The 26,922-nt window shown below is 41.5% G+C and overlaps 1 protein-coding gene and 1 pseudogene across 2 annotated transcripts in view; one reads left to right on the top strand and one right to left on the bottom strand.

The window, feature by feature from the left end:
• The window catches only part of LOC145353988 (solute carrier family 12 member 5-like), a 1,060,877-nt gene that overhangs the window by 410,473 nt on the left and 623,482 nt on the right, over nt 1-26,922 (top strand). The gene's annotated exons all lie outside the window — the stretch shown is intronic.
• Nucleotides 23,887-25,004, bottom strand: LOC145353685 (large ribosomal subunit protein uL6-like; annotated as a pseudogene).

Below are 26,922 nucleotides of genomic sequence, written 5' to 3' on the forward strand. Positions count from 1 at the left end.
GAGGACATAAGGAGGCTACAAAAAGACTTTGATAGATTAAGTGAATGGGCAAAAAAATCTGGCAGAGTATAATGTGGGCAAATGTCCATTTTGGAACATAGAACACAGAACACTACAGCATAAACAGGCCCTTCGGCCTACAAGTTGTGCCGATCATATCCATACCTACCAGGCCATAGAACTATCTGTAACTCTCAATCCCATTAAATTTTGGTAGGAAGGATCTAAATGTTGAGAGATTGCAGAACTCTGAGATGCAGAGGGATCTGGATATGATAGTGCATGAATCACATAACAGCAAGTAATTAGGTAAGTTAATCAAATGTTATTGCTTATAGTGAAGGGAATTGATTACAAAAGTCAAGAGGCGAGGTTTCAGTTGTACAGGGCATTTATGAGACCACATCTGGAGTATTGTGTATGATAATGATCTCCTTATCCTAGGAGCGATGTAAATGCATAGCAAGCAGTTTAAAAGAGGTTTACTAGACCAATACCAGGGTGGGTGGGTGCTCTAATGAGAAAAGGTTGGAGATGTTAGGTTTGTAGCCAATAGGGTTTAGAAGAGAAAGAGATGACTTGATCGAAACATTTAAAATCCTGAGCGATATTGACAGAGTGGATGTGGAGCAGATGCTTCTATTGTCAGAGAATCTAGAACAAGTAGGTTACTGTTTAAAAATAAGGAGTCACTTTTTTAAGACAGAGATGAGAATTTTTTATCTAAGGGGGTTGTGAGCCTCTGGAAATCTCTGCCTTAAAAATATTCATGATTCTACTTCCACTACCTTTTGAGATAGATTCTTGATTAACAAATGGGTGAAAGGGTATTGGAGATTGGCAAAAATGTGAGATTGAAGTTACAGTTAGATCAGCCATGATCTTATTGAATTGTGGACCAAGCTCGAGCGGCTTAATAGCGTACTTATGCTCCTAATTCATATCTCTGTTTGGTTGCATGGTAAGAATTCACTAAAATGCTCAAAGTTAGAACACCAACAAACATTGCATTCATCTAGATTAAAATTCCCAGTCTTTTCAGCCAAAGACCTAACCCCTACTCTAGTCTGCCTATATTAAACTAGTATTTGGATGTATTGGAATGTAAAAACAGCCCAACCCATCATGTTAACATTGCAAGCTAATACATCCAAAGATATTTTAAAAATATATTTAGGCCTTGATTTCCACTATTGGATCAGGAGGGCAGACTCCGTGACCCAGGAAAGTCAGATTTTTAATTCTAGGGTGGGGAGTTGGGGCTGGATTAGAAGTTCCTGAGATGAGTAAGGAGACAGCCGCATTTAGAGGTGGACTGGCTAGAAGGCCTACCTCTGTGCATTGGCACTTCTATGTTATTTAAAAATTATTAAAACAAAACAACTGCCCTCCAGCCCACAACCCTCAATGTATTCCCCATGCGGGCACAATGGCTAGCATTGCTGCCTCATGGCACCACGGACTCGGTTTGATTCCTGTCTAGGGCCACTGTCTGTGCAAAATCTGCACATTCTCCCTGTGGCTGAGTGTATTTTCTCTGGGTGCTCCAGTTCGCTCCCATGGTCTGATGGATGATCTGGTAAGGTGGATTGACCATGCTAAATTCTCCCCAAGTATATCCGAACTGGTGGCAGACTGTGCTGACTAGGGAATTTTTCCCATGGTCCCTGAAATCTTACATGCCAACCCAGGTATCACCCACCTCCTTTTGCCTTTACTCCACCCATGCCAAATCACCTAGTACCCAATAATGGGCAAACCACAGGAGCCATGGTAGCATAAAGTAAAATTATATGTATGTTAATGATGTCACTAATTTAAAAAAGCTCTCATTGATAAAAAAATACATTCAATACATTGAAATTCTTTTGAATAACCTCTTATGAAAATACAGGTTTCCTTTCTATTACCATTTGAATATTTCACTGAACCTATTCATTTAACAGTTATCCCTTTTTGATAATGTATGGTTGTAAAATCAGTAACGTAACAGAAATTCTACAATAACAACTCCCAAGACGATAGAAACAGATTGAATAAAGTATCAAACACTGTTTTCCCTGATGTTCTCAAAATTTAAAGACCAGCAGTGTTAAATCAATTGACAGTTTTGACAGTCCTAATGAGCTTTGACAATTCCATTGAGTTTTGACAGTTCTTTAACAGCTTGGACAGTTCTTTGGCTGTTTGGACAGTTCCAATACATTTACCCACTTTTATTGCACAATCACATCTATTTTAACAATCCCAAAGAGCAACTGACCTATCACAAACAGTGCTTTACCTCTCTAGAAGATCCCAGGATCATATCTGAAGAGGTACTTTGCCTCACCAAAAGAATATCCTGCCTTTCCGAACAAATTCACAAGGTCCAGTCCTGCCCCTATCAGGTCTGATCTGCACACTTTGGGTTTCAGACACCTACCTGACTCAAATCACCTGAGAGGAGGCAGCTGTTGACTTATAAGGGCAGCTGCCTCCATGAACCATGAATGTGGTCCTTAAATCTCCCACTCCATCCCACCTGCTTCCCCCAACCTCAGCATGAAAATGGCTGAGGTCAGGTTCAGGGGTGCGACTGTGTGATTACTGGACTCGGGCCTTTGCCAGCAAATTCACATGAAAGAAGAAACTTTCTGTCTATAAATGTAGGCCTTTTTTACATTAAAGGTCACTGCTTCCATTAACCAATAGTCTAACAGAGGAAGCTTGATAACATGGGGCCCTAGTTGTGAGCTACATGCCAACGTTTTAGTCATTAGATTGAGGTCCCCATGAAGACTACAGTGATGTCCAATTGTGTGCCCAATTTCCACAGTTATATAATTGAACAATGAATTTGTGTGTTGTGGTTTTGACAGGACTGAGGTTAAGAGCAGACATGTTTCGCCATAAATCATAAGGTGCCCTCATCACCATAACTGAAATAAGATAACTGAGGAGAGACCAGTGATCGAATGTCACAGTACTGGAGTAAAAGAAATTGTGCTGCTGAAATTAATGGGTTTGAAAGTCAATAAATCCCCAGGGCTTGCTCTTCTACATCCCAGGATAGGAAAAGAGGTGGCTATGGAAATAGTGGATCTTGTTGGTTGGCATCTTCCAAAATCCTGGCCAATTGGAAGATGACAAATATGACCCCAGTATTTAAAAAAGGAGGGAAGGGGAAATCAGAATTGTTAGCCTAACATCAGCAACAGGTCTAACTGTCTAATCAGTAAAATTCTAGATCTATTATAAAGGAAGTACACTTAGAAAATATTAATGGAATTAGACAAAGCAGTATAGATTATAACAAGAAAATCATGTTTGACAAACATATTGGGGTTTTCTGAAGACACAACTAGTAGATAAGGGCAAACCAGTGGATGTGGTGTATTTGAATTTTCAGAAAGCTTTCGATGAATTCCCAGGTAAGAGGATAATGTATAAAATTGAGGCACATGAAATTAGGAGGTAACACATTGGCATGGAGTGAGAATTGGTTAACAGACAGGAAAACAGAGAATAGGAATAAATGGGTCTTTCTGCAATGGCGGACAATGACTAGTGAGGTAGCTTTTTGCATGCCACAATGACTAGTGGGATACTACATGGATCAGTGCTTGGAACCCAGCTATTCACATTGTAAATCAGTGATTTAGATGAAGGAACAAAATGTAATATTTCCAAATTTGCTGATGACACAAAACTAGATGTAAATGTGAGAGTGGTGAGGAGGATGTAAAGAGGATTCAAGGCAATTTAGACAAGTTGCATGAATGGGTAAATACGTGGCAGATGCAATATAATGTGGATAAGTGTGATGTCAATCCACTTTGGGCAGAAAAACAGAAGGGTAGAATATTGTATAATGGTGATAGATTGGAAACTTTGACATACAAAAGGATCTGGATGTCCTTGTACACAAGTTATTGAAAATGAGCATGCAGGTGCAGCAAGCAATTAAGGCAAATATAATGTTGACCTTCTTTGCAAGAAGACAAGTACATGAGCAAGAAAGTCTTACCACTGCTGTACAGGGTTTTGGTGAGACCATGCCTGGAATATTGTGTGCTATTTTGGTCTCCTTACCTAAGAAATGATATACTTACCATAGAGGAAGTGTAGCAAAGGTTCATCAGACTGATTGCTGGGAGGCAGGATTGTCAGATGAGGAGAAATTGGGTTGACTAAACCATAAAATTCCTACAGGTCATAAGAAGCCATTCAGCCCATCAAGTTCACACTGACTGTCCCAAAGAGCATCCCACCCAGGTTCTCCTCTCTATCCTTTCTTGTGTGTTTACCATAGGCAATCCACCTAACCCATGGGAGGAAACTGGACCTCCTGGAAGAAACATACACAGAAATGGGGAAAATGTGCAAATTCCACATAGACAGTCACCCAAAGTCAGAGTTGAACCTGGGTCCCTGATGGTGTGAGGCAGCAGTGCTAACTACTGTGCCATCGTGCCACCTCCAACTGGGCCTGTAGTCATTAGAATCTAGAAGATTGAGAGGGGATCTCATTGAAACGTAAATTAATTTTAATTTTAAGAGCATTCTAAAGTAGGACAGTTGGTCGCCTCAAATGTTAGGACCTATTACAGGCTGTAAAAATGATTCAGGAGGCTAATCTGAAAACGTGCATTAAAATCTCATTAAAATTCTGACAGGCTAAATGCAGGGATAATGTTTCCCCTGGGTGGGGATCTAAAACAAGGCGGGGTGGGGGTGGTCACAGCCTCCGAATATGGGAAAGATGATGACCCAGGACTGAGATGAGGAGAAATTTCTTCGCTCAGAGGGTGATGAACCTATGGAATTCTCCACCGCAGAGGCCAATCCATTGCATATATTTAAAAAGGAAATACTGTGAATAGATAAAGGAGTCACGGAGTGTGGTAAGAGAGCAGGAATATGGCATTAAGATAGAGCATCTGCCACGATCATATTAAATGATAGAGCAGACTCAAGGGGCTGAATGGCCTTCTCCTGCAGCTAGTTCCTGTGTTATTGACTTGCTAGGAAGCTCCCTTGAGCAATTTAGTTTAATCCCCATTCAGGTCCATCACTTCCAATCTATTTGTCACTTAAAAATAAACAGCATACGTAAAGTCATAAATTCATGGTATATGGTAACTACTTATAGAATAACATTTTTATTGATAAAATTTGATTATCATGGCATTTTGTGAATGTCAATAGTGAATTTGCTGAACAGTACCCCAAACTGCAAATAACACTGGTGTGTTTCTTGTCCATCTTTAATCCTTCATTGTCCTGATTTCTCAATGCGCCTGGTTTCTCCTGTGGCTCACTGCAACTCTTCTCAACCCTATTAACTGCCCCTCTTGCTCTTCAACAACAGATTTCCCATTCCTTTACCTGGTGTTGCGATCCACATCGAGACCAATAGCTTCTAAATCAAATCTGATAAAGCCAATGGGTAGAAAGGCAATGAATAAGTTTCACTTCTTAATACTTCTACTGTAAAGAAAAAATCAATACAACAAAGGTACACCTTGTGTTGTTATAAGCATTTGCACAAATGTTGGGCCACTTAAATTCCCAATCCTTGTAACTTAATTTTCATTTTGTGGAATATCTCACTTTCCATCCAATTGTTCTGACCCTTGAGTCGCATTTACCAGAAACCATATTCAACCCATCATGGCCGGACAGAGGTACCACTGAAAAGACAAAAGTCTATGAATTCTCATCTGAATCATGACAGTTCTGATGGCTCAGAATCTCAGAACCTCCCTTCTCGGACTCCTTCAATTCTTCTGGTTGGATTTGGCAAAGCTGAAGCAGCAGCAATGGATCTTGTCCAATCCACAATCTATTGCTCTTCCTATCTTCAATCCTCTGCTTTTTACAAATATATAACACACAGAGTCCCTATTCTCAGATAACTGTTTCAAAACCGTTTGAAACTGTTTGAAGACTGCCAAACAAAAAGGTCGGAGAGAACTGTCCTTGTTGCTCCATTGCCTGATTCTCAATACTGTGACACTAAACCACATTTAGTGTGCTCTGAACTACAAAACCAAAAACTCTGACTGACCCAACTCCACTGCAATTAGCTTTCCATTTACATTTGCTTCTTAGTTCTTTATCTCTATGGCAACCTCAGGTCACATGTACATTTCTTAGAACTTATGATGTTATAATCAGGAAATCAATTAACCCTCTTTCAGAATACTTCCCAATCCACTTTGGTTTTAAAGAAACATAATAGAAAAAGAAAATATATGTTCCCAAAGCACATTGGCTATCACACTTGGATATATGTCCAAAATAATGTTTGCAAAGAATGTAATGTTTGCAGGAGTTTTTCAAGTTTTGTTGCCAGGCAGGAATAAGTTTTGAAACATCAATTTTGATTTCTTGGACTTTAGTGGGAAATGTGTGCCCATTTGTGGAGGAATAAGATAAGGTTAGAATTTGTTTAAAATAGAATGGTGATGCTAATGGCTCTGATAGTTATTTATGCATAAATCAGACAGCAACTTCAGATCAGTGCAGCAAACACAGAATTCTGGGATGGAGATGCATTGCCCCCTCTAAGCAGCTTGAAAATATCAGCTTCCCCATTCAAATGTATTGAACGGCATGGAGTTTTCAGACTGAATTGGTAGATATATATTAAATTTGTCACAAAAAGTTAAGGCTTGTCTTTGTCAACTTAAGTATACTTCTGAAAAGCCTATGTAGTATTTCAAGCAATCTCTCTGGCGCTGAAAATTAATTTTTACAAGTGTGGTGTTTCATTTATTCAGCTTTTAATTGCTTTAAAAAATATATTTAAAAAGTTCCACCACTTTCTTCTCTTTTTATCAGTCCTTCTTTCTCTCCTTTTATTTCGAATTCTGTACATTTTATGACATTGAACTTATAGAATCCTGCAGTGCAGAAGGAGGCCATTTGCCCCGTTGAGTTTACACCGACCCCACTCCCATCCAGGTCCTATCCTCATAATCCCATGCATCTACCTTAGCTAATCTCCCTGATACTAAGGGGCAATTTAACATGGCCAATCCACCTAACCCCACACCTTTAGACTGTGGGAGGAGAATGGAGTATTCGTAGCAGACTTGGGGAGAATGTGCAAACTCCGCACAGACAGTGACCCAAGGTGGGAATTGAACCCAGGTCCCTGGCACTATGAGGCAGCAGTACTAACCACTGTGCCACCATGTCTAACTGACACTTTCTGGTACACACTGTAATGTTCAATCCTTAATTCTTCAATCTGACAGGTTAAAGAGATACATAGTTGCCCATGTGGGATAGTGGGTGCAAAAGGCATTGAAGTGTCCCATCAGCCATGATTATATTAAATGCTGGAACAGGCTCGATGGGCTGAATGGCCTCCTCCTGTTCCTATGTTCCCTATCTTCCTTTGTTCTGTTCAGATAGATGCAGATTCAAGTAGAGTGATCTCCCACTAACAGCAACAGCACAAAAACACATACAATTTAACCAGACAAGGGCAAATCAAAGGAATGCCAGGCATTATTTGTTTGCCAACTGCAATAACTTATGTTCCATTAATAATGAGCAAATGAGAGAGAAAATATATTCTAATTCATGTCAGTCTAGAGAAGCTTAGGCATCAACCTGAGTTATTGAAATCAAGCTTTTAGCTTTGATTTTCAGTGCACAGATTTTTCATATTATAAGTGGTCAAACCCAGCGTGTAAGGTCATTTTCTCCTTTTCTGAAGATGAAATATTCCTTCAGCAGAAGCTTTTCCATCTTGAATCGAGCCAGGGCTGACAAAGCTCATTTTGGATGAGGCTAACAGATTGTGATATCGGGCAGAGTGGGACCTCTGTACTGTGAAACAAATGCTCTTACAAATGGTGTGATTGTACTCGGCTGTTAGCCAGGCTTTATTTAGCAAACTATCGGCAGGGACTGGAAGTAATTGCACACACCCGCTCCAAATCTGTGGATAAATGCATTACTTTTAATTTTAGTTAGATTTTAAATTGAAACTGGTTCTGCCTGGATTAGTTCAATGGATATGTAAAACCCTGTCCTTCACTCCTACGCATATTGTGTCCCTCCTGATAGCTAGAAACTAACATCATCCCACATAATGAATCAACTTCTAAGTTTAGTTAATAAGCCTAATAGCTTGGATATTATACAAATTAAAATTTGATTTAAATAATTGATAAAAATTAATTTGTAATGTCTGTCCAATTCATTTTCAAGCTCCATTTTAGTGATTTCTTGGTTGTAAATCTTCTGGATCTGAACATTGCTTCAAGTATCTTCAATCGTTTTCAAAAGATGTCGCTTTAGATAGGTTCACTTTGGTTATTTGTCCAGTGGTCCATTGCACACAATTGTAATTAACTGGTAATGATTTTGTGCATTTTGCAGGTATGTTATTTTCCACTTGGCTTCCTTGACCTATATATTCAGTGAAATTATCAGTAAAGTTACTAAGATTGCAGTTCCTTTAAAGTAAATATTAAAGCTTAAACTTTTCAAATCCGGACAGTTTTCTGGTCTTGGGTGATGGACAGATCTTGGTTTAGAACACAATCAAAGGAAGCCTGCAATGGCCTGTCAAGTTCAATTCTTTCCATTCCATCATGGATCTTACAAAACCCATTTACTCGCTGGTGGAATGGCGCTCCAGTGATTCCTGCTGCAAATAACAAAGGTGTAGAGAGAAATAGATTGTCTGACTGCCTGTCTGGTACTAGTGAAGTCAGTTGCAGATGATATTTTCATCTTGTCAGGCCTGCCCAGACCAGAGGGCATTGTGGGTATGCTGGAAAGATAGGATTTTGATCCCACTTGTTATTATCCAAATAAAAATCCTCCTCTTGGACATAACCTTCATTCAGTAGTGACTCAGAGGATGAAATTTCCCAACTTTTTTCAGAGTGTCAGGCTCTGACTAAAAACTGACTTGCAGCCGCTGGCAAGAGATGGGGAAAATCAGGAAGTGAAGTCTCACCAGTAAGAATCCACTGCACAGCCAAGATTTTAGGCAAGATCTTGACCCACTCAAATAAAGAAATTGGTGAGCATAGTTTACACTATCACTATAGCGGGAAGGGAACTGATAGAGTTGGTTCGGCTGGCTTCAGACAGATCAGAGTACCCTTTTAAAATGGCTTCCCAATCTCCTCTTCCCACCTCCCACCCCCCACCCATACGTATCAGTATTGCGGCTCTCCCCTTCCCCCAACAGAATAACACAACCCCACTCCCAATGAAGCTCCACAGGGGGTCCACCGTGGCACTGCCTATTTTCAGAAAGCCTTTGTTTGTAGACTTAGGACTAATATCAGGGGACGTGGAGTCAACGGATTAAAGACCAGAATAGATAGCAAGCTGGTTGCAAAATAAAAAGAGAGATTAGGGATTAAAAGTATTAATTGAGAATGGCAAAGAATGGGAAGTAATGTTCAAGAGGAAACAGTACTGGGACCACTGTTGTTTGCCATTTACGTGGATGAATTGGACTTGGAATGAGGAGTATAGTTTACAAATCTTTGGGTGATACCAAATCAGGGGATATGGTTCATAACGAGGAAGACAGCAACAAAATAAAAGATATTCAGAATCTTGCAGCATGGGCATGAAAATGGAAAACTGATTTCAGTATGAATAAACGTGATGAATTTGACGGCGCATTTTGGCAGAAAAAGAATAAGGAAGTCAAAAACCTCTTGGAAAATAAGAGAAGCAAAGAAATCTAAGGATGCTACACACAACTTGTTGAAGGTACAACAAATATACACAAAGCTCTGAATTTATTCTGAGAGAAATAGAATTGAAAAGCAGAGAGATTATGAAAAAATTATATAGAACTGAGCAAATTCCTGGTCTCCATGTTAAAAAAACAATATTGAGAGTCTGAAGAAGGTGCAACAAGATTTACAAAGATGAGACTAGAACTGATTGATTATAATTAACTGAACACACTGAAACTCTTTTCATAGAATCACTACAGCGCACAAGGAGGCCATTTGGTCCATCGAGTCTACACCGACCACAATCTCACCCATATCCTAACCCCATAACCCCAGGCATTTACCCTAGCTACTCAGGTCAGTTTAGCATGGCCAATCAACCTGAGGCGCACGTCTTTGAACTGTGGGAGGAAACTAGAGCACGCAGAGGAAACCCACGCAGACACAGGAAGAATGTGCAAACTCATCACAGACACAGTGATCCAAATCAGGAACTGAACCTGGGTCCCTGGCACAGTGGGACAGCAGTGCTAACCACAGTGCCACCCCCAATTTTTCCAGGAAAAAGAAAGCTAAGGGGTGACCTAAAAGAAATCTTTAAAATTATGATCACGTTTGATAGGATAGTTGTAGAGAAAATGTTTCCATTAGAGGGGAATTCAAAGAATGTGCTCACAAATATATAATAAGGAATTCATAATAAACTTCTTTATCCGGAGGGCAGTTAGAATATAGAATTTTCTACCACATGATGTGCCCAGGCACATTAGCTGGATGAGTTGGTGTGACAAATGGCGTATACACATTTAATGGATGACTGGATGTGTACATTAGGAAAAGGAAATGACAAAAGATTATGTGGATAGGATTTTGTGAAGTAGAGTGAAAGGAAACTTGTGTGGAGCATGAATATCAGCATAAACCAATTGATTCAAATAGCTTTTTGCTCTGCGGAGAGTTGTAAATGATCATCAATCAGGTGAATATGTTCTCATTGGCTGTGTTACAACCCCTTCTGCTTTCCCAGGTGGCTGTAAAATTCCATGGCACCACTCAAAGAGGATCAACCTTGTCTTTCCACCAGCACCTTTCCATCTATCAAAGATGATGGACATGTAGCAAGCAGCCTATTTCACATGGGGTGACTGCGTATGATGCACTTTAGCTGACGACTGAAAAAGCAAATTTTTAAAAGGGAGGTTCTAGCACACGTGCCCCACATGAAGCTACCAGGTGTTGGTGCGGGTTGTTGTTTGTGCTGTGTTGCTTGTTGCCAAGCCTCTGAAGCAACTAGTCATCATTGTAGTGCATTAGTCCGCAGGAACTGCCCCCATTTTTCTCTGACATCAGCTAGTGACCGTGGTTGTGGTAATTAGGGTTCAGTGCCTTTTAGTCATATAGCAAGGGTAATCCTGATAAAAGAGTAGCAAGGATATTCCAGGTAATTACAGGATGGTGAGCCTTACGTCAGTGGTAGGGAAAATATTTGAGAGAATTCTTCAAGTGGGATTTACTCCCACTTGGAAATAGTGGATGTATTAGTGAGAGGCAACAAGGTTTTGTGAAGGGGAGATCGTGTCTCATTAGCGTGATCTAGTTTTTTGAGGAAGTGACAGAGATGACTGATGAGAGTAGGGCAGTGGATGTTGTCTACATGGACTTCAGTAAGGCCTATGACAAGGTCCCTCATGGCAGACTGGTGCAGAAGGTGAAGTCACATGGGATCAGAGGTGAGCTGGCAAGGTGGATACATAACTGGCTCAGTCATAGAAGACAGACGGTAGCAGTGGAAGGGTGTGTTTCTGAATGGAAGACTGTGACTAGTGGTATTCCTCAGGGATCAATGCTGGGACCTTTGCTGTTTGTAGTATATATAAATATATTGGAAGAAAATGTAACTGGTTTGATTAGTAAGTTTGCAGACGACACAAAGATTAGTGAAATTGCGGAGAGCATTGAGGACAGTCAGAGGATATAGTAAGATATAGATCAGTTGGAGACTTAATCTGGACAAGTGTGAGGTAATGCACTTTGGAAGCTCTAATATAGATGGGAAATATAGACTAAATGGCAGAATCCTTAGGAGTATTGATAGGCAGAGGGATCTGGGTGTACAGATACGCAGGTGGCAATGCAGGTGGAGAAGGTAGTCAAGTAGGCATGTTTGCTTTCATCAACCAGGCATTGAGTTTAAAAATTGGGAAGTCATGTTGCAGCTTTATAGCACCTTAGGCTGCATTTGGAATATAGTGTTCAATTCTGGTCACCACACTGCCAGAAGGATGTGGAGGCTTTGGAGAGGGTATAGAAAAGATTCAACAGGATGTTGCCTGGCACGGAGGGCATTAGCTATGAGGAGAGGTTGGAAAAACTTGGTTTATTCTCACTGGAACGACAGAGGTTGAGGGGGCAACAAGATTATCTACAAGATAATGAGGGACATGAACACAGTGGATCATCAGAAGCTTTCCCCAGGGTGGAGGAGTCAATTACTAAGAGCATGGGTTTAAGATGCGAGGGGCAAGGTTGAAAGGAGATGTAAGAGGCAAGTTATTTTACAGAGAGGGAGGTGTTTGCCTGGTACTTGCTTCTGGCAGAGGCAGTTGAAGCAGATACAATAGTGACTTTTAAGGAGTGGCTTGACAAATGCATAAATAGGATAGGAATAGAGGAATATCGGCCCTGGAAGGGTAGGAGGTGTTAATTCAGATGGGCAGCATCATTGGTGCAGGCTTGGAGGGCCAAAGAGCATTCCTGTGTTGTAATTTTCTTTGTTCTTTGTAAACATCGTTGAAGCAGAGATTTGGCCATTCCACTGGCTTTGGTTATGTCAGCATACAAAAATCCCTTGGGTGGGAAAGTTCTGCCCCTTGGCTATATGACCATTCTGAAGACGTAGCTGAGCCAACAAAGCTAGCAAATTCTTCTCTAGTCATTGCTTCATGGATATTCTGAGATCTTTCTGTGTAGAAATTTACTGATTTGCTTCCCTATATTTTTACAGTAGCCCCATTTTGAAAAGGAACATGTTTAATTGGCTGTAAAGCATTTTAGGATATCCTGAGGTTATGAAAGGCAGTATATAAATGCAATCATTTTCTTTCTTCTTACCTTGTGCTTAATCCCTGTAAATCTCTTCCAATCTAGCTTCCAGCATTAGTGCACTTATGTCATTTCATCATTCACTGAGATCAGGTTTCAAAGTAGATTTTCCATTTACTGAGCTCAGCCACTGATTGCAGCGGAGAAATTGTTTGTGAACTTTCGTCCCCTGACGAGGAGGTCATGTCCCGAGTCTGAAATGAAATGGAAATTAACATTTCATGTTGCAACACAATTGTGGTGAAAACTAGTGTAGTCAACTACCTTGCAAACTGACATACCCATCACACTTCCAGCACCATAAAGATAAAGGAAGAATTCAGAGTCACTGAATTCTATCTGTCTTATTCATTCTTTCATCATGGTTCAGGATAGCCATTATAACCCAACAAGTTGCTTTCTATTTAATCACTTTTGAGAATCTAGTTTTTAATCAGATCTCCTTTTTAAGCAGCTTTTGCTACATGTATATTTGGAGTTTTCTGTGTATTTTAGCCAGTACTAAACAGTGTAATGTCATAGTTCAGGATGCATGTTGCTATTAGTGAGTAGAGTGCCAGCTCCCAGTTAAGTAGACCCTATGTCCCTGTCTCGAAGAAAGGAGGATAATCATTAACAACAGAGATTAGAGGAGTGTTCAGTATTTCTGTCTTCTCTAAATTAGTATGGACTTATTACTAAATGTTTCCCGCCTACATGCCAGGAGAGTGCTTTACTACTGAGGCTCCGTTCCTGTCAAGGGAACATTTGTAGCAAGCACAGATTGCAAATTAAAACTACAGTGTAGTCCCATCTTTGCTGCAAAACTTCCTCCTAGCAAGTTCCATATCAGAAGAGGAACCTCTTAACATTATCCCTACTGTTACAGTTAGGAGCTAAGAACCTGGGAAGGCCCTTAAACTTCTAGCGTGACTGCAGATGAGTTCGTTTGTTGAGTAATGTCAGGATAGGAACAGAGGGAGCCCTTCAAGCATGCTCTGCCATTCAGTTTGATCATGACTGATCTATTCCATTTATACACCTTGGATCCATACTCCTTGATACCTTTGTAAAGAAGTGAATGCAAAAGCTGGGGTCTGACCAATGTACTATACAACTTCATACCCTTTGTATTTCAACTCTCTTAAGATAAAAAAGGCCAATTTTCCATTAGTCTGTTTGTTTATCCTTGCTATCTGGATAGTAACTTATTCCTGATTTATGTTCCTGGTATTGCTACAGCATGCCCATAGATGAAGGCATCCCTCTAGAACCTATTGATTGCTTTGTCCTGGATGGTGTCTAACTCCTTGAGTGTTGTTAGAGTTGCACTCAGTCAAGCAAGTAGACAGTATTCCATCATACTCCTGACTTGTGCCTTGTAGATTGTGGAAAGTCTTTGGGGAGTCAGAAGGTGGGTTCCCAGCCTCTGACCTACTCTTAGTGTTGGAGTATTTATATATCTGGGCCAGTTCTGTTTCTTGTCAACAGTGACTTGTTAATGGTGGGACATGCATTGATGGTAATACCATTGAATTGCATTGGGAGATGGTTAGATCATCTCCTGCTATTGCTGGCATTTACATGGTGCAAGTATTGCTTCCCACTTATCGGATTAAGTTGAACATTGTCTGGTCTTACTGCATGTGGGCAGGATTAACACATACATTACAATTTGAATCTGGGATACCCCTTGTATTTTTTTGACAACTGCTACTCAATAATACCTTGCAAAAACAATAGCAAGAATCTTTCTTGTGACATCTAAAAGGTTTAAAAATTGAGGCCAGGATTCTCCCCCACAGCGGGATTTCCAGCAGCAGAGGCAAGTCATCATTGAATGGCAAGCAACGTAATTGACCATTGGTGGGACTGGCAGGTCCTGTCAGCAGCCAATAGTGAGTCTCCTCCACCACTGGGACACCCACCATGAGGTAGAGGACGGTGGATGTTAAGTCCTGGCCTGAGAGTTAGATTAAACGCAGGAATCCTTTTGACAGTCCACTATGTATCTGTAACTCCCATGCCATATTCTGTACCTTCTCCTTTCCTTTTTCCCTATGTACAATATATGTTGTCTGTATAGTGCATAAGAAACAATACTTTTCATTGTATTCTAATACATGTCTCAATAATAAATCAAATCAAATCTGCTCTTACTTGAAGGGACAACCTGGGCTAAAAGTTTAGAAGAAAATGAAAGAGGTTATAAAATGAAGATATTGCTTCATTTGCCCATTGAACTTGTGGTATGTGCTATAACATTCATTTCAACAGGAATCTGGGACAAGTTGACCTGACTGGGTAATAGGATAATTCTTCATCCTGTGGTAACAGAGAATGGAAGACATTTAGCTTTCAGATTGGAGTGAGTGAGACCACTTACAGGAGCTGCTGTTCACTGTTGGGAGCAAAAGCAATTGAAAAATGTCCAATGCTGTAACAGTTGTTGGCAACACAGTCACATATATCATACACATTGCAGACACTGTTAAAAGGTGACATTTAGTCCAACCAAAGCAAAAGCCAACATTCAAAATAGAATGCCAAAAAACATGGTGGAACTGGCTGCAAAACCGTATGAACATTGGAAAAGCAGCAAGTTGTTTAGCCTGTTGGACCATTTAACTTGATCATGGCTGATATGTATCTCACTTCATCTACCATCTGCCACCATCATCGCCTCTCCTCCCCACCAATGTTCTGTGACACTTTGCCTATTCACCTCTCGTTACATTTCCAGATGCTTTGTCCTCATGGCTTTTAAAGGGGCAATGTTTGAAGAAATGTTCCCATTATCAAATTTTATATTTTTGTTTAATAGTGTGGCTAATGTCTAGCTGGAGGTTTTGAGGATTGTCTATTCTCCCAAAGGAACTGCTCAAGTCTATAGTTTCTTAAAAAAGCATTATTCTTTATTCAAAGCAAGTATTTATACATTTGGACCTTTACACGAGGTTGGAACTTTTCCTTCTTCCAGATCTCGCTTACCTCTCAGTCAAGTGATCTGACTTCTTTATTACATCAGCACCACATATGCTTCTGATGTTAACCCTTTACTTGACATTTCACCCCCAAGTCTTTATCCTTATCAAAGTTACATCTTCCCATATCAACTCCCCCACCCCCTCCCTGCCCAAAGTCTTAACTTTAACAGGTTAGCCTCTGAGATGCATCCTTGGTCAATCGCCTTGATCTCATTTTGAGGTTGAGCACATTCTGTACTCTCCCTTCTAACCATATGAGTGTTCTTCTCCTAGGTGAAGAAAATCTTCCTTCTTCTTTATCAGTATCTAAGTAGCAAGCCCAACTTTCTATTGGTGTTCTCTCTGAGGAGTTTTTAAAAACTTATTTGTGGGATCTAAGCATCATTAGCTGGGACAGCATTTAATATCCATCCCTAATACCCCTTGAACTGAAGGGCTTGCTCGGTCATTTCAGAGGGCAGGTAAGAGTCAACAATATTGCTGTGTGATCTGGAGTCTCATGTACACCAAGCCAGGTAAGGACAGTAGATTTCCTTCCCTAAAAGTGGACCAGGTGGGTTTTAAGATAATTGACAATGGTTTCATAGTTTTAAGTTTTAAGTTTGTTTGTTAGTGTTACAAAAAGGCTTACATTAACACTGCAATGAAGTTACTGTGAAAATACCCTTGTTGCCACACTCCGGCACCTGTTCAGATGCACTGAGGGAAAATTTAGCATGGCCTGTGCACCTAACCAGCACGTCTTTTGGATTGTGGGAGAAACTGACGCACCCAGATGAAACTCACACAGATACGGGAAGAACATGCAGACTCTGCACAGACAGTGACCTAAGCCTGGAGTCAAAGCTGTGTCCCTGGTGCTGTGAAGCAGCAGTGTTAACCACTGTGCCACAATGCTGCCTGCACCATAGCCATTGCTAATCTTTTAATTCCTGAATTTTATTGAATTCAAATTTCACCATGGTGGGATTCAAACACAGAACTTGGGTCACTGCTGGTCCAGTGATAATATCATTATGCCATTTGTTTAAGGCGTGATGGTTTCGCCTTACGATACCATAGTCTGTCTCAAAGATGTACCATCTTGGTTAGTAGGATGTTTTAATGATTGTGCCTTCCTTCTGTTGGTCTTGAATCCATTGTCTCTCTCTAATCTTCAACACTGGTAACTTTATGTCTGTGATTAAATTTCCAAGCCTGGTTACTTCTCTGTTTTTCATTATGCAATTTTATACTCTTTTGGTCATTCAAGGTGATATTAGAATCCCTACAGTGCTGAAGGAAGCCATTTGGCCTATTGAGTCTGCACCAACCACAATCCCACCCAGGCCTAATTCTCGTAACCCCATATATTTACCCTGCTAATCCCTTTGACTCGTGGGTCAATTTAGCATGGCCAATCAACCTAAGCAGCGCTTCTTTGGATTGTGGGAGAAATCTGGAGGAAACACATGCAGACATGGGGAAAATGTACAAACCCCATGCAGATAGTGACTCAAGGCCAGAATTGATCCTGGATCTCTAATGCTGGGAGGCAACAGTGCTAACTATTGTGCCACCATATCATCAGGGTTATAGAGCTGTTTTAGGTGCAGTAATTGAGCGCAGGGCTCACTAAACATATGCTAAATACTATTTTAATAAATTTAAATAAATTAATCAGCTTCTTGCCCATTTCCAGTGAGAGGCTGACCATGTCAGAAATCTGGGTGTCATAAAAATGGCCACCATTTGCACTAGCTGTTTTGTGCCCAATTTTACGACATTTTCCCGCTACTAAACGGGCATAAAATGATCGTAAAATTCCACCCATGATCTCAAACCCCTAACCATGAGTAACTCCACTGCTGAGAAACCATTTTGTAATGGCCAGCTTCAATAACTCAGAAGAGCTAATTAATGTCTTTGTCTCCATCTATAAATCTTTGCTGGCTCGTACCTTTCTCTCAGCTTTTCCATTCGTTTGATGATAGTGAGATGAATTGGTTATATGAACAAAACCATGTTCATTTGTAAAATTGTTGAATAACTCACTAGCAAATTGCACCCGTTATCCGACTCTTTGATGTCCAGGGTGTGTTGCATAAATTCTCTTTAAGTGACTGATAACTGTTTCTGCTGTAATTCAGTGCAATCTGTTTATTTGAATTCATTCTGAGTATTATGATAATAAGATCCCCCAGATGAGTGCATTCACAGGTGCTCCCATGGCCTTGATAGACAAGTAGAAGGTAACAGTGTTCTTTATTTTCATGACTGTTTACGGCACAAGTAAGACAAATTAAAAATTGTTTCTTTGATACAATGAATAATGCATGGCCACTGGCCTGATTGTTGAACTCTCCCACGACATTTTGATATTCCTAGATGACCTTGAAGTCTTTAAAGAATGTCAAGCTGAATTGCACTTGGTTTGACTATTCTCTCATTGAAGACTAGTAAGTCAGCAAAGACTCTTAGAAGATTAGCTAGGGTAAATGCATGGGTTTATGGAGATAGTGTGTGGAAGGAGGGCAGGGGCCTGGTGAGATGCTCTTTCAGAGAATTGGTATAGATTGGCCTCCTTCTGCACTGTAGGAATTCTATGGATTTGGGGATTGTCTATTCCCTGAGAGTCTGCTTGAATCTGTAGTTTCTTACTCTTTATTTACAGTAAGTATTTAAACATTTGGTCCCTTACGAGATTGGAGTTCCTCCTCTTTCCCGATTTTCTCAGTCATGTAATCTGAGATCACTGTTACATCAGCATCATGTATGCTTCTGATGTTAATCCTGTACTTCATGATTGTGTCTCCTTGTTCTGGATTGCAGTGGAGAACAAGTTGCAGTGCTGAGGGACAGATAAATATTCCAGTACATGCAAGAGATGGGGAAGGGGCATTGACATGAATTTTGGAAAAGACAGCTGGAGAGGAGATGTGCAGATACAAGCCACTGGCACAAGCTTGAATTAACATCCTAGAAGCATAAGGCAAAGCAGAAGAATGATGACAAATGGGAGAAAGAGTTAAAAGAACAGATTCTATAGATGGTGATCCATTGGATCCCACCCAGGATCGTATCAGCAATAATAATGAAAATAACACCTTACATTTATAAAGAGCCTTTAACATAGTAAAGTGACAAATATTTCACAACAGTATTTTGAAAAAAAATTTGATTCCAATTGAAATTATTAAATCTACCTGTGGTCCAAATAAGTATGAGGCTGTCCTTTTTGATTCCTTGGGGTATTTGAATTGTTAGAGGGTCCTTTAAAAAGTGTGCCAAAGTAGTACAGGCAGAAAAGCTGCTCCTGTTGGTCAGCAATAATGCAAACATTGCATTTCCTGGGGTAAACTAATTTAGTTATAGATTCCAATGTGCTGATACGACTATCCATATTCATTTTAATCTCACGTGAACTGTACTGATGTAAGTCAAAAAATGCTGCATGGATCATTTGATTGAAAGTATAAAGAGCCAGTAGGACAGAAATTGAGAAACACGGCAAGGAGAAATGCATTGCATGCTGATCAGCTGACTGAGTTAGTCATAAAAGCTCAGTTTTTAGAAGTTGTTTCAAGACAATGTGAAAGAAATCATAGAAATCCTACAGTGCAGAAAGAGGCCATTTGGCCCATCGAGTCTGCACCAACCACAATCCCACCCAGGCCCTGCTCCCCATATCCCTACAAATTTAACTGCTAACCCCTCTAACCTATGCATCTCAGGACACTAAGGGGCAATTTTAGCATGGCCAATCAACCTAACCCGCACATCTTTGGACTGTGGGAGGAAATTGGAGCACCCGGAGGAAACCCATGCAGACACGTGGAAAATGTGCAAACTCCATACAGACAGTGACCCAAGCCAGGAATTGAACCCAGGTCCCTGGAGCTGTGAAGCAGCAGTGCAAACCAGTGTGCTACTGTGCCGCCTATGAAGGATCAGCAGAAGCTGTAGGAACCTAGCCTTACACAAACTTCTACAGGTGCAAATACAATGAATGGCTGGGAAGACAGACTTCTCAGATTCAACTAGCAACAAACTGTTTCACCAAAGTAAGGGATTGACCAATGGGAATTACATAGCCTGTTAGATCGCAAGATGTGAGTCATTAATGATCTCAGGGACCCCGGGACATATTTGGGAAGACTTGAGTTCTTAAGTCTATTATGTGCAGCCTAAGTATTCCAGTGCAACATGCTTTGGTCGAAAGCATATTGCACTGGAATGCTGAGGATGCACATAGTAAGTTTTTGTGCTCTAATATTAGGAAGACTCAGGTAATGTTTAGCTGTCACGGTATGGAATGTATTCACATAGTGCAGTCTCACATTAATGCTTTGAATCCAATCTGGCATTTTCCATACAGGAGTCAAGGACCACTTTATTTTTGGTATGTTAGATCAAAGCCAATCCAGTATTGTCCATTTTGAATGTATCTCAAGAACAGCATTGATTATATGGGAAAGATAAAGCCTGGCATTTTCTAGGCCCTTTGGGAGTGAGTTGGGAAGCAGGAAGGCTGGAGGAAATGGTGCAGTAATGTGTTGGGGTGCAAAACGTCCTCCTGTCACTATGTCATTTAATCAGCAGCAGGAATGTTGGCTGCCTGGATGCCCACTATGAGGCCACTTGAGCCATTGGAGTGGACAATTAAGTGGTACTTCCTACCTCTCTGGACATTTTGCCTCTGTTGTGAGTGCTAGTCAATACCTGGTGAGACCACTAAGGGAACCCCAGCAAGCAGCCAGCAGGTTCTGGAGGGATTACCTGTTTTCTGGGCATTCCATTGCGATGGCCATCCTTGTGGTTACGGCATCATTGGTGTTCAGTGGTCTCCCCATTCCCCATCCCCACCCATTTTGGCCTTACAGATGACCAAAAGCAAGCTGGTGAGGCCTACATATTTAAATGGCTGAAGTCTCTTCCTGTCACTGGCATACAGAATATTAACTCATTTGAGTAATCTTACATCAGAAAGCGTGCTGCCGTTCTTAGCAAGAGGATTTATGTATAGGAATAAAGATGTCTTATTGCAATTATACAAGGCATTTGTGAGGCCACACCTTGAGTGGTGTGTGCAGTTTTGGTCCCCTAGTTGAGGAAGGAAATTCCTGCTATTGAGGGAGTCCAGCAAAGGTTCACCAGATTGATTCCTGGAATGTCAGGACTGATAAATGAAGAAAGACTGGATCGACTGGACCTGAACTGACTGGAATTTAGAAGAATGAGGGGGGATCTCATAGAAACATATAAAATTCTGATGGGACTGGACAAGTGGGAAGAATGTTTCCGACGTTGGGGAAGTCCAGAACTAGGGGTCACAGTCTAAGAATTGAGGACTGAGATGAGGAAGAACTTCTTCACTTAGAGTTGTGATCCTCTGGAACTTCTACCGCAGAAAGCTGTTGGGGTCAGTTCATTAGGTATGTTCAAGAGGGAGCTGGATTTGGCCCTTGCAGCTAAAGGGATCAAGGGGTATTGAGAGAAAGCGGAAGTGGGATACTGAGAGTGCATGATCAGCTATGATCGTATTGAACAGTGGTGCAGTCTCAAAGGGCCGAATGGCCTACTCCTGCAGTTATTTTCTATGTTCTACGTCAAGAAGCCAAACTTCCTCACCATCCCCAAAAATGTTCTTGTTCCAATAAAAAAAGTGATCCAATATATTTGCGAAAGATATTTGTCTTATTTTTGTGTCAGAGCTATCTGTGACTATGTAATGGAAACAACCATATATGGGCAACACAGTGGCACAGTGGTTAGCACTGCTGCCTCACAGTGCCAGGAACCCAAGTTCAATTCCTGGCTTTGGTCACTGTCTGTGCAGAATCTGCATGTTCTCCCCGTGTCTGTGTGGGTTTCCTTCAGGTGCTCCGATTTGTTTCCTCCCATAGTCTGAAAGACATGCTAGTTATGCCATGTTATATTCTCCCTCAATGTACCCGAACAAGTGCTAGAGTTGGCGACTGGGGATTTTCACAGTAACTTCATTGCAGTGTTAGGTCAGAATTCTCCCATCCCACCTACCACTGGAATTTTAGCTGAAGGGATCCGAACAACATGAAACCTCATTGACAGTCGAACGGGAATTTCTGGCTTTTAGACCGGAGAATTCCACCCTTAATGTAAGCTTACTTGTAACACTAATAAATAAACTTAAAATAAATAGATAGCGCTGGTCCAGGTCAAGGACAGGCCCCCGCCTGAGGTCGCAACATTGATTGGTGGCTGCTTATTAAATTGCTGGTTGCCTGAAGCTTCATTGATTTATAACTCAGTAGTCACAGCCTCCCTCTTAAAGAATTATTTAGTCGGTCCACAGCCAGCATTTCAGCGACAATGCCAATCTTTGAGCCAGCAGTTTGAGGGCTATGTATGGTTTAAACTGTCAGTGCTGATAAAGCAAAGGGAAGATTGTTGTTATGACAAGTCAACCTCTGTTCAGACTCCACAGGAGTAATTTTCACTTTTCACTATCTTGGCAGCAGGTTTATGGGGGAGATCACTGCATTATAATGGGTATGAAAAGTGGATGGGTTCTATAAGGAGTGGACAATCTCCTCATCAGTTTAGTACCCATGTACAATCACAGACGGAGGCCATTCAGTCCACCATGCCTGTGTCAGCTGTTCAATCACAGATGCCCTACATTTCCTTGAGTGTATTTCCACCTCCTTTTTGTAAGTTAAAATTGAATTTGCTTGCAGAATATATTCAAAATCATATCTCACTGAGTAAAACAGAAGTTCTTCTTACCTCCCCCTAGGCTACTTTGGCTATTATCCGAAAAGTGCAGATGTGTATAAAACATATGTTGTTTCTTTGTTAATTCTACATGTTCTGGTAGTGTGGAGAGCGTATATTTCACAATGTAATGGACCTTTTTCAATCTCCTCCTTGACTCATCAGACTGTTTCTCCTCTGAGCTTACTTCCCACTTATCAAGCCTCTCCCTCCATACACATAACTCACAATCACCCCCTTGACCTTGCCATCTCCGTGATCTTGCCACTCTCAGTGTGTCAATTACAGATAAGACCAGCACTGAATGCTTCCTTATTTCACTAACTTCCCCCACCCCTGCTGCTCCTAAGTATTTTTCCACCCTTGGGAAAATCTCTCTCCTAAGCCATTTAAAACTGTAATTTCAAACTTCCACTACCTAGCTTCATCCCTCCATGCAGTGCGACATTTCTGCAGCTACTGTTGGACTCAATCACTTGCTCACATCCACCCTCATCCCTATAAAATATATTAGCTGGGATTTTCCAGCAGCCCCCCACATTGTTTTCAGGCAACGGAGGCAGTTTACTACTGGCGGGATTTTCCAGTCCTACTGCAGTCCAAAGCATTTTGCCTGCCCCATTTTTGGGGAACCTCTCAGGGGGTTATCTTCAGTGGGATTTGGAGATCCCGCCAGCAGGAAGGGCCTGAAAATCCCGCCTATAATTTCCAACTATGTTTAGTTTCTGTTATATCTGCCCTCATGCTGTCCAGAGCTCACCTTGTCCATGAGACCATGGTGGGATTTTCCACTCTGAGGTGGGAAAAGTGGCTTTTTCCAGCCAGCCGCAATGGCAGGTTTTCACACCCAATTTTATACTTTTCATATCATCAAATGCATCAACAGGAACAATATTGCATTGCAGTCAGGTAGCCTGTGATTCAGCAGTCCCGCCATGATCCAAGCAAATTATCACAGTAGCCACCATATTTAAACAATACCCATGCATTGCCTTCTCAATGTCTGCAGGATGGCTGCAACAGAGAGAAGGCCCTCAAGGGAAGAAAATTCCAGCCCCAAAGTTTAGCTATGTTTTACTGGATTACTTTTTTGTCACAGGCTTACTGTCACAATCTACAGAGCATAACATGGATTTTGAGTCACAATCGGCAGAGGTAGGCCAATCCATGGTCACCAACACTCAGAGGACTGCATTTTTTTTCAGCCCATAAAATTTATTCAATGATTTCTATCTGAGAGAGCAGAGCTATTCAGCAAACTGTGGAACCACAGTGGTCTTTTCGCTCACATAGGTGCTATCCAGGAATTTACGAGAATCCTTTTCTTTCACTGTTGTTGCTTGTTGAATGAGAGCAGCTTTAATCCATCATGTCTATGCTGTGGTGTCAACAACTGCACCCTTCTCAGAGACCTAAATACCTTCCAGAAATTTTCAGATATCTTTGTTTTTGACTGTTGTTGCCTGTTGAATCAGGGCAGCAGAGGTTGACACAAATTCAATCTTGTTTCCCTCAAGGACAAGCTCATCTTTCTGGGCCTGGGAAACTATACATGAAACACCTGGCTTCATACGGACTCTACAAATATACTTTTCTTCCAGGAAGTTACGGATTTCTACCAGAAATCCTGTTTCCTAAACAACCACATAAATGGGGATTTGGAAATTAAGCTGAATTTCAGCTATGGCCAAATATTTAATTCACTTCGTTTTGCAAGATTAAGAATGCTCATTTCAAATGAAGCACCATGGGGTTGCTGGACCTTGTGAAACTATAGCTAAAAGCAGATCAAAACTGCAGATGCTGGTATGGAAAATTAAGTTACAACAATTGTGGAAATTAAGTTATGAAAAACAACTCTGTCAAGTAATAGAAATTGCTTATTAGCAAACGAGGCCTTCGGTGAGGTCAATGCTTCTGTATTCAGGATAAACAACTAATCTAAACCTTGTGTTAGTTTCAAAAACACTGTGCTCCCAGCCTTGGTCACAGGATGAAAATAAGACCCTCTCAATGTCAAGATTCCAAAGAGCAAGATATAACGAACTATAACTGCTACATTTTCTGTGTGAATCAACAGGACGCCTTGCAATGCTTTGCGCTGCATTATGTTCTCACTTGTGATCAAGTAATTAAAGCTTGAAAGCCTGAGTAGTCTTAGTGCCTAGTGTTGTTTGTACCCAAGTCGAGAACAGGAAAATGAGCACACGCTGATTTCATCTTGTAATGGAAACCTACAGTGACACCCTTGATCATGTTCTGTACGTGACTGCAGATTGTCCACACAGTGGCCAACTCTTCTCTGTTGCCCCACCATTTGTTAACTTAACTTCTTTTCCTTGCTGCCAAGAAAGCCGAGTTCCAGGTTAATGTGGTTAAGTTCTCTGCACAATATTCCTCAAGGTCCCTTTACAATGACTGTGTAACCTTTCAAAGTCACAACAACGCTGTGAGGAATGTTAACAATCTGGTTACTGAGAATGGTCTTCATTCTCGGAAGACTGCTGGAGGCAAGGATTCTGCTGAGTCTCTGCCAGATGACAAGCATACGGGCTTACTATCAATTCAGGTGTTGGAACTGCAGTGACAGACACAGGAATATCAGGCATCATTTTCAAATGTATCCCACAGATTGCAACATACGATGGAAGAGTTCCTCCGTGTTCACTCTGACGTCATTGTGTCAGCATACTAGTACACTGAGGTCAACACTAGTAGGATGACAACCACTATGGAGATCTTGATCCAGGATAAAAGGCTAGTGTTGCTGCTGGAGCTGCATTCCATGCATCCAGAGGGGAGCCGGTGGATGTGGTGTTTTTAGATTTTCAAGAGGCAGAGAGTGGGGGTCAATGGGTGCTATTCGGATTGGCGGTTGGTGACTAGTGGAGTGCCCCAGGGGTCGGTGCTGGGGCCTCAGCTATTTACCATTTATATAGATGATCTGGAGGAGGGAACCGAGTGTATGGTGTCGAAATTTGCTGATGACACCAAGATTGGGGGAAAGGCAAATTGTGCGGAGGGTGTGGAGAGTCTGCAGAAGGATCTAGATAGGCTGGGCGAATGGACCAGGAAATGGCAAATGGAATTTAATGTTGGAAAATCTGATGTTGTCCACTTTGGTAGGAATAATGGTAGGAAAGACTATTACTTACGTGGCGAAAAACTGCAGCATGCGACGGTGCAGAGGGACCTGGGGGTCCTTGTGCATGAGTCACAAAAACCCAGTCTGCAGGTGCAGCAGGTGATCAAGAAGGCGAATGGAATGCTGGCCTTTATAGCGAGGGGGATAGAATATAAAAGTAGGGAGCTCTTGCTGCAACTGTACAGGGTACTGGTGAGGCCGCAGCTGGAGTACTGTGTGCAGTTTTGGTCGCTGCACTTGCGCAAGGATATATTGGCCTTGGAGGAAGTGCAGAGGAGGTTCACTAGGCTGATACCGGAGATGAGGGGGTTGGACTATGAAGAGAGACTAAATAGACTGGGTCTGTACTCGTTGGAGTTTAGAAGGATGAGGGGGTATCTTATAGAGACGTATAAGATAATGAAAGGGATGGATAGGGTAGAGGTAGAGAGATTCTTCCCGCTTAGAAAGGATAGCAGGACTAGAGGGCACAGCCTCAAGATTAGCGGGGGGGGGGGTGCGCAGTTTAGGTTGGAGTTGAGGAGGAACTTCTTCACTCAAAGGGTGGTGAATCTCTGGAATTCTCTGCCTGTTGAAGTGGTGAAGGCTACCTCGCTGAATATATTTAAGTCATGGGTAGGTAGGTTTTTGATAGACAGGGGAATTAAGGGTTATGGGGAGAAAGCGGGAAAGTGGAACTGATCCAATTCAGATCAGCCATGATCTTATTGAATGGCAGGGCAGGCTCGAAGGGCTAGATGGCCTACTCCTGCTCCTATTTCTTATGTTCTTATGTTCTTAGAAGAGGCTATGTGAGAGGCGATCAAGACACCTAGATCTCATTTCACGTGCCACTTCTCCCCAAGAAATTAGCCAGGAGCCCTCAGGCACCTATAGGCACAAGGACTAGCAATGGAACACCCTTGGACCATCTACCCAGATGTCTTTGGACATGCCCATCATTCAACATTCCCAATTCTATCTGTTTGTGACCCCATCAACTGTTCTCCACAGACTGAGGAAGGTGCATCACCTTACAGTGGAAGACTGAAAGCAGGCTGGGACCCTCCAGGTCTTCAACCTTCAAAGCTCACCGGCCAAAGTCATCATAGATAACAAGGTGGAGTAGTCAATGGAGATGCCTGCACCTCTGCTGTAAATGTCAGGGAATGGCTCCTGAATCAAACTGTCCAATGACACTATCCTCCCTGGGCAGACTTGGGTGAGATGCTCTGTCTTTGCAAACTCAACGGGCCAAATGGACTCCTTCTGCACCGTCAGGATT

Source organism: Carcharhinus amblyrhynchos, chromosome 16 (genome assembly GCF_965287045.1).
Source record: "Carcharhinus amblyrhynchos chromosome 16, sCarAmb.v2.hapA, whole genome shotgun sequence".
In the NCBI taxonomy this organism is placed as follows: Eukaryota; Metazoa; Chordata; class Chondrichthyes; order Carcharhiniformes; family Carcharhinidae; genus Carcharhinus; species Carcharhinus amblyrhynchos.